The sequence below is a fragment of the Arvicanthis niloticus genome (genome assembly GCF_011762505.2).
Source record: "Arvicanthis niloticus isolate mArvNil1 chromosome Y unlocalized genomic scaffold, mArvNil1.pat.X SUPER_Y_unloc_1, whole genome shotgun sequence".
Taxonomy (NCBI): Eukaryota; Metazoa; Chordata; class Mammalia; order Rodentia; family Muridae; genus Arvicanthis; species Arvicanthis niloticus.
Window position 1 is genome coordinate 620,439 of NW_023044978.1, and position 6,185 is coordinate 626,623.

Below are 6,185 nucleotides of genomic sequence, written 5' to 3' on the forward strand. Positions count from 1 at the left end.
TCAGCTCTTAGGACCCAATCATCTTCCCAGGTTCCCCTTCTATATTGGCATAGGTATTTCTGATAGCTTCAGATAGCAGTTCTTTCTCCAAGTTTTGGGAGTGTCCTATCATTAACTAGGACCAAGCTGGTCTTTGTCAATTGCCCAGTCCCCAAAAGCTGACAGCTAACCACTGAAATGCTCACTCTAAAAGCCATTCACGTCTCTTTCATACTCGGGGTTAAGTACTACCACAGGTCTGACAAGCACTAGCACACACTTTCTTTTCTAGGGTGCATACTTCAGGAAAGGTAGCTTTCAGCAAAATCAAGTTACATATGCATGGTGCCACATTAAGGGAGTTGCTGTTTTCCCAACAGAGATAAGAAAAGAAACCACAGCAGAAAGGTCAGCTCCCCAATTGTCAAGACCTACAACCACTTCCTTTTCCAAGGATTCAGCTGCAAGCAGACCAAGTACAGAGAGATTTGACTTCAAATACTAGCAAATTACATGTTTGCTCCAAGAGGAAGAAGCTCTGTGATATCTTGGGTAGACATTTATTGAGCATCTACAGTGCATGTCACTAAATTCCATAACGAACCTTCTGAGGAAGGAGGTCTTGTGAGTAGCCCACAGATGCAATAATACCTAGGAATGAGTTGGTCATCAAACAGTCAGGAGATGAGGCCTTCTCCTATAGCTTTCATCTGAGAGAATTCCTCAAGACTCAACTCCACAGGCCACCACTGTAGGAAACAAGCCAGAGAAGCAACAGACAATAGGGGCAACACAAGGGGAAGAATGTGATTCCCAATGCAGTACAAGGTTGGTGCTTGATTCTAACATAAACCAGAGACTTCAGTGCTTGTGGTCAGGTTAAGCAGCATCCTTTAAATGCCCCTCTCCCCGCCCAAAGCTCACTGACCAGGTATCTGCTCTCAAGGTATGAATCAGAATGTAGGATTTAGAACAAAGTAGGCAGTTTCTTTCACTCTGTTCTCAATGAGAACAACCTTTAACACCTGAACACTAAAAATGACTCCATTCTCAGAACTTCCCCTCCTGCCAGGAGGTAGGTAAGATTATTTATCCCCATTTGGTAGCTGAGGAGGAAGTGAAAGAGAGATCACAAGACTTGCATTAAGTTTTGCTCATACTTCAGAAGTGTAGGACTCCTGATGACAGGCCATATCCACATGGCTAGTCCAAGTCTAACTATGAAGGAAATGCCACAATCATTCCCTGGGAGAAGTCTAACTACATAGCTGGATAGGCAATACCCGGAGTTGCCTTCAAAAGTCTAAAGAACTCTGGCTTCCCCCTCCCTCCACACCCACCAAAAAATACTTTCACAAAAAATTACTCAACCACTTGAAAGTTGGTGGGGGGAGGGAAATCTAAATCCTAATACCCAATGGTATTACTACAATCCAAGCTGGCACTACTGCAAGCTGTAGAGGAAATGTGGGACTAAAACAGATGTAGAAAATACAACCAAGACAGAAGATATTCTTTCTCAAAGAATCCACCACCATATATGGAAACCTCCGCTAAGATGTTACAGAGACTATTCTAGACTTTCAGAGCTGATACTAGGAGGGTACAACTTAGGCCACAATGCTGAGAGGCAATGGATTCAATGGGAGGAGCCAAGAAACCCACTGGAGTGGGAGTGCCCAGCCTTGGGCATGTTTTCTCTCCTTTCTCCACTATATTGCTGCCATTGGAAGAGGACATGGTTTTGAGTTTCTAAATATAAAAATTATAGCTGATAGGGAAACCAGGAACACTTATACACCAAAAACTAGGTATCTTAGTGGACAAAGGCACATGAGGTCCAGGTCAAGACACCATGCAAAGGTCAGGCAGCAGATGGGTAGGGGCAGTGCAGGCAATAAGGCACAACATAGACAAACAATGGAGGAGTGTGGGTGCCTAGGGGTAAAGGCCCTCCAGGTCTTTCTGAAGTTACTACTACAGACTGAATGAATTATCAAAGCAGGCAGAACAGTGGGAGTTTAGGTTAGTGGCCTTTCAAAAGCTTGCCTAAATCCCATCATTTATCAGTCAAATCTTTTCTCCACAGCCCTTGCCTGACTGGGTCCCTGGCAAGGCATCCCTTCATTCTCAAATCTGAAGATCTCTCTCTGCCTCTCTGTCTCTCTGTCTCTCTCTCTCTGTCTCTCTCTCTGTCTCTCTCTCTGTCTCTGTCTCTCTCTCTCTCTCTGTCTCTCTCTCTCTCTCTGTCTCTCTCTCTGTCTCTCTCTCTGTCTCTGTCTCTCTCTCTGTCTCTGTCTCTCTGTCTCTGTCTCTGTCTCTGTCTCTGTCTCTGTCTCTGTCTCTGTCTCTCTCTCTGTCTCTCTCTCTGTCTCTCTCTCTCTGTCTCTCTCTCTCTCTCTCTCTCTCTCTCTCTCTCTCTCTCTCTCTCTCTCTCTCTGTCTCTGTCTCTGTCTCTCTCTGTGTGTGTGTGTGTGTGTCTCCTGGCCCTAAACTGTTAGAAAGCTTTATAGCGGAATGGTGAGGTAAGATGGGATCGGTCAGAAGCAAAGGACCAACGAGCAGAAGCATGTGGGGCGAGTCTGCTTGCTCCCAAAGAGCATCTTCTGGCTCGTTCCTCTTTCTGCTACCTAACCGGCACTTTCCGGCTTAGCAAAGAGCTGTAACACTTTGGAACCTGCCGGCTCTCCTGGAACCTGCCTGGGATAGCTGCCTCCTTGTCAGCTAGTCGGCTCCTTAACCGCCTAGCCCAACCCTGGACCGGTTCAGCGAGGAGAGACGGGGCAACACCTGGGAGAGACTGGTCAGCGCCAGAGCGCCAGAGGCAGTGGCAGGGGCAGGCAATCTCCCCTCCCTGCTTGAACCCTGTCCCCAGCCTGGAGATCGTCTTGGGACACCCTCCAGAATGTCCTACAGAAGCACATTTCTGTAGATCATGGTGTTGCCCCACCCCAAACCCTGCCATAAACATCTGTAACAACACCACTCTTTAAAGTGCACATCTCTCACAAAAAGAGTTCTGAGTGGGAACTCATATTTTCAACCATGGGGCCCCCTGCCCTCCCATTACAAAGGAGAGGAGGGAGACAGGAAAAAAGAAAGAAAACAGTTTTACTGCTACTGTAAGCTGTGATCATCCTTTTTGGCTCTTTCTTTGCTTTCTCCCTCTGCCACCTGCTCCCAAAGCCTGTACTTTCCCTTGCAGGAGCCAGGGATCAGTAGGAAAAAAAACAGGAAGGCCCTGATTTTGGAATGTTTCTTATCCTATGTGTACTCCTACCTTTTCTTGCTCCAAGCCTGCAATTCCCCATCTCAGCACCCTCTAGAGCTGTCCTGAGAGAATGCTATGGGATAACGAGCAACACATCCTGCTTTGGGAGGCTGTCTTAATGCCTATTTCCCCCAAATCTCACTGCCAAGAGAGCCATTCTCTGCTTGGCATGTGCAAATCCTCTCAATGCTCACAGTGAGGATCATCTCTGGGGGGAAAGCCCCAGTCCTGGGTTGGGAAAGAGGTTCATTTTCCTGCATTGGAACGCCCTTCAATGGACAGCTTTACCTCCTGTGGAATGAAAGAGAGATGGAGCAGTGCAGCCCGTGCCTCCTCCCCTTGCATGCTGTATCTTTGGAAGCTTGGGGCTTCCAGCAGGCCTAAGCACCAGGCTCAGGCTGGCTCCCACCCAGGAACCCTCTCCTGAAAGCTGATTCTTCCCCTCACTGTCACATAGGTCTCTGGGCCCCAAGACTGTCCTCTTAGGCCTTTCTTGGGGTATACCCAGCTGCCCTGGGGGAGCACAGCTGGCCTGAGAAACTGAATTATTGTTCAAGCTCTGTAAACTAATGAAGATGAGGACATCTCCCACCTTTAGCCAATGGCAGGGCAGAGAGAAGAGTTGTGCAGTCTGCCCAGGGCTGCAGGAGGACCAACCCTTGCCATATACAAAAAAGGAGTGCTTCAGGGGGCACGTCAATGCTCACTTTGCTCTGCTGTTCACCAGCCACAGAATGTAGCATAACAAAGCCAGGCCACTGGCTCTCTTGAATGTCCATGACTGTGCTAGAGTCAATCTTCAGCCCCCCACTCACTTCAACACTATGCACAAAATCCTGGGTTTGGAGATCCTCTACCCACTTCAGCTCCCCTGTAGCCAGCTGACTGATGGTGCCTTTCATGAAATGGGAGGGCAAGTGGGAGGAGATAACAGGAGGTGGTGTTGGCTCCTTGTCTGGGAATTGGCTCTGGCCTGCATGTCCAGACTTAATGAGACCAGGTTCTCTGAGCCCACAGAGAGCAGGCTAGGGTCAGTTCCAGTGGGCACCAGGTTGCCATTGGCTACAACCATTGCTTTGGGTAAAGATCTGTGTTTTACTGGTTCCTGATGGGACTGAGAGTAGAACACATTGGCCTGACTTTTCTCCACCAGTTCTGTAAGATTCCTGGCTGGCCCTTGTCCCTCACCCTGATGGTCAAGGGCATGATGGGACAGTTTAAGAGGGCTAGGTTCATCTTTCCTCTGAGCTGCCATCACACAATAATCCCAAGAACCCCTTGAGACCATTTAGAAGCATCACTGGAGGGTGTGTGGTTTGTAGAGCAGTCTAACGAGAGCCCCCCTAAATCCCTTTTCGCCCACGAATAAGGACAGGAGGCGGTAATCGGGTATACTGCCACGAGGACTTTTACTCCACACGGTAAAGCGGAAAGATGGAAGAAACCGGAAGCGGCTCGCTTAAATACATCCTAGAGTGACGTATTTACTTCTGAATGGCTGTTCGCTCACCACCCAATATTACGCCTCTGGATAGGCCAGTGACTTGGCAGTCTTTCTGCCTAGCAGCTGCGCAGATAATTGTTTACTGCTGGGAAAACACGAGGCCAGCGCCATCTTGGAAAATGCAAATGTATAGCCACTGATAACAGCGGCTCACTACATCTCTCCCTGTTTAAATTATTAATATAAAACAGCCTTTCGCCCATTAAGGGCAGCACCAACTCAGTGAGGGAAAGCAGAGGCCTGATCCCCTGTGAAAAATGAGATATTGTAATGGGTTTAATTCCCATACCCAATCTCGATGCCTTTTGACGGGGAAAGGAAGCCTCTACCCTGGGGCACAACCAGGGGAGGTTTTTGGCATCAAACCTTTATGCAATCAGGCATACTTTTGGGAAATCTATCCATACTCGTGGAACATTCCCTGTCAAGTACCCACTCGCAAACACCTCTAACTGCTCAGGTACCGGTTATTCAGGCAAGGGCTGACTGGACTTAGACCTCTCATCTACCCAGTGCAATGGGCCGAACCCCTGGGGTGCATAGACTGAGAGGGTCTCAGTCATAGGCTACTTTCTTAGCCTAGATAGTCAAATTTCAGGGAGAGACGCTTGCTCCAAGGCTGTGAGTGCTTAGGCTTTAGCTACCTTGTCACGTTTTTGCTGGGCTCTGAGCTTACAAACCAACCTTTTATGAACACGAATCCACATCATAGGGCTGTATCAAAACAGGCCTACCTTCCCTTTTAGAAAGAAAGAAAGAAAGAAAAAGCAGAAGAAATTCAAGAAGTAAAATCTCCAGGGGAAACAGGGTCCATCCGCACTCCATCAAGGCTCGAAATCCGGATTTGCAATTGCTGCTGTACCTGGTCCAACTTCCCATTCCACTTTCCTTTTAAATAAGCAGAAAGATTATGGCTTTGAATAAATGTATCATTCACAAATCTCAGAGGTGAAATACCTGGATGTGGGGTCGCTGACACACAGCTCATTTGAACCACATCCTCGAGCTGTTTCACATGGGCTTGGAGCGAATCAACTCTCTGATTGACCAACAGGATGCCTGCAACACATCCACTTTCTGTGGGAGGGTCAAAGCCTCAGAGTTTTTTTCTGAAATTTGATTAACAACAGTAGCTGCTGTAACTTGATTAACCATGTCTGAGTCAGCTGTCACAGCTGCAATTGTAGGGATGGTAATAGCAGCGATAAGGGCTGCAGTTATATCAAAATCTCTTTTCTTGTCAGGATAAAATCAAGGTCTCAGACGTCTGAACGGGGATAGGGATCAGAGTGGTAAACTGGCTATTAGGCCTGCTTATAGAAAAGCAGACCAGCACTGGAATATAAAGCGAGTTACATTGGTAAAGTTAGCAGAAGCAACGCCTTTTAAGAAGGCAAGGGCATAGGTTTTTGAGAAGCAGATAGGTTAGCC

At 47.6% G+C, this 6,185-nt stretch overlaps 1 pseudogene; it reads right to left on the reverse strand.

Annotated features, from left to right (window-relative positions):
• Positions 1–3,496: 3,496 nt before the first annotated feature.
• Positions 3,497–4,538, reverse strand: LOC117695947 (ataxin-1-like; annotated as a pseudogene).
• Positions 4,539–6,185: the final 1,647 nt, after the last annotated feature.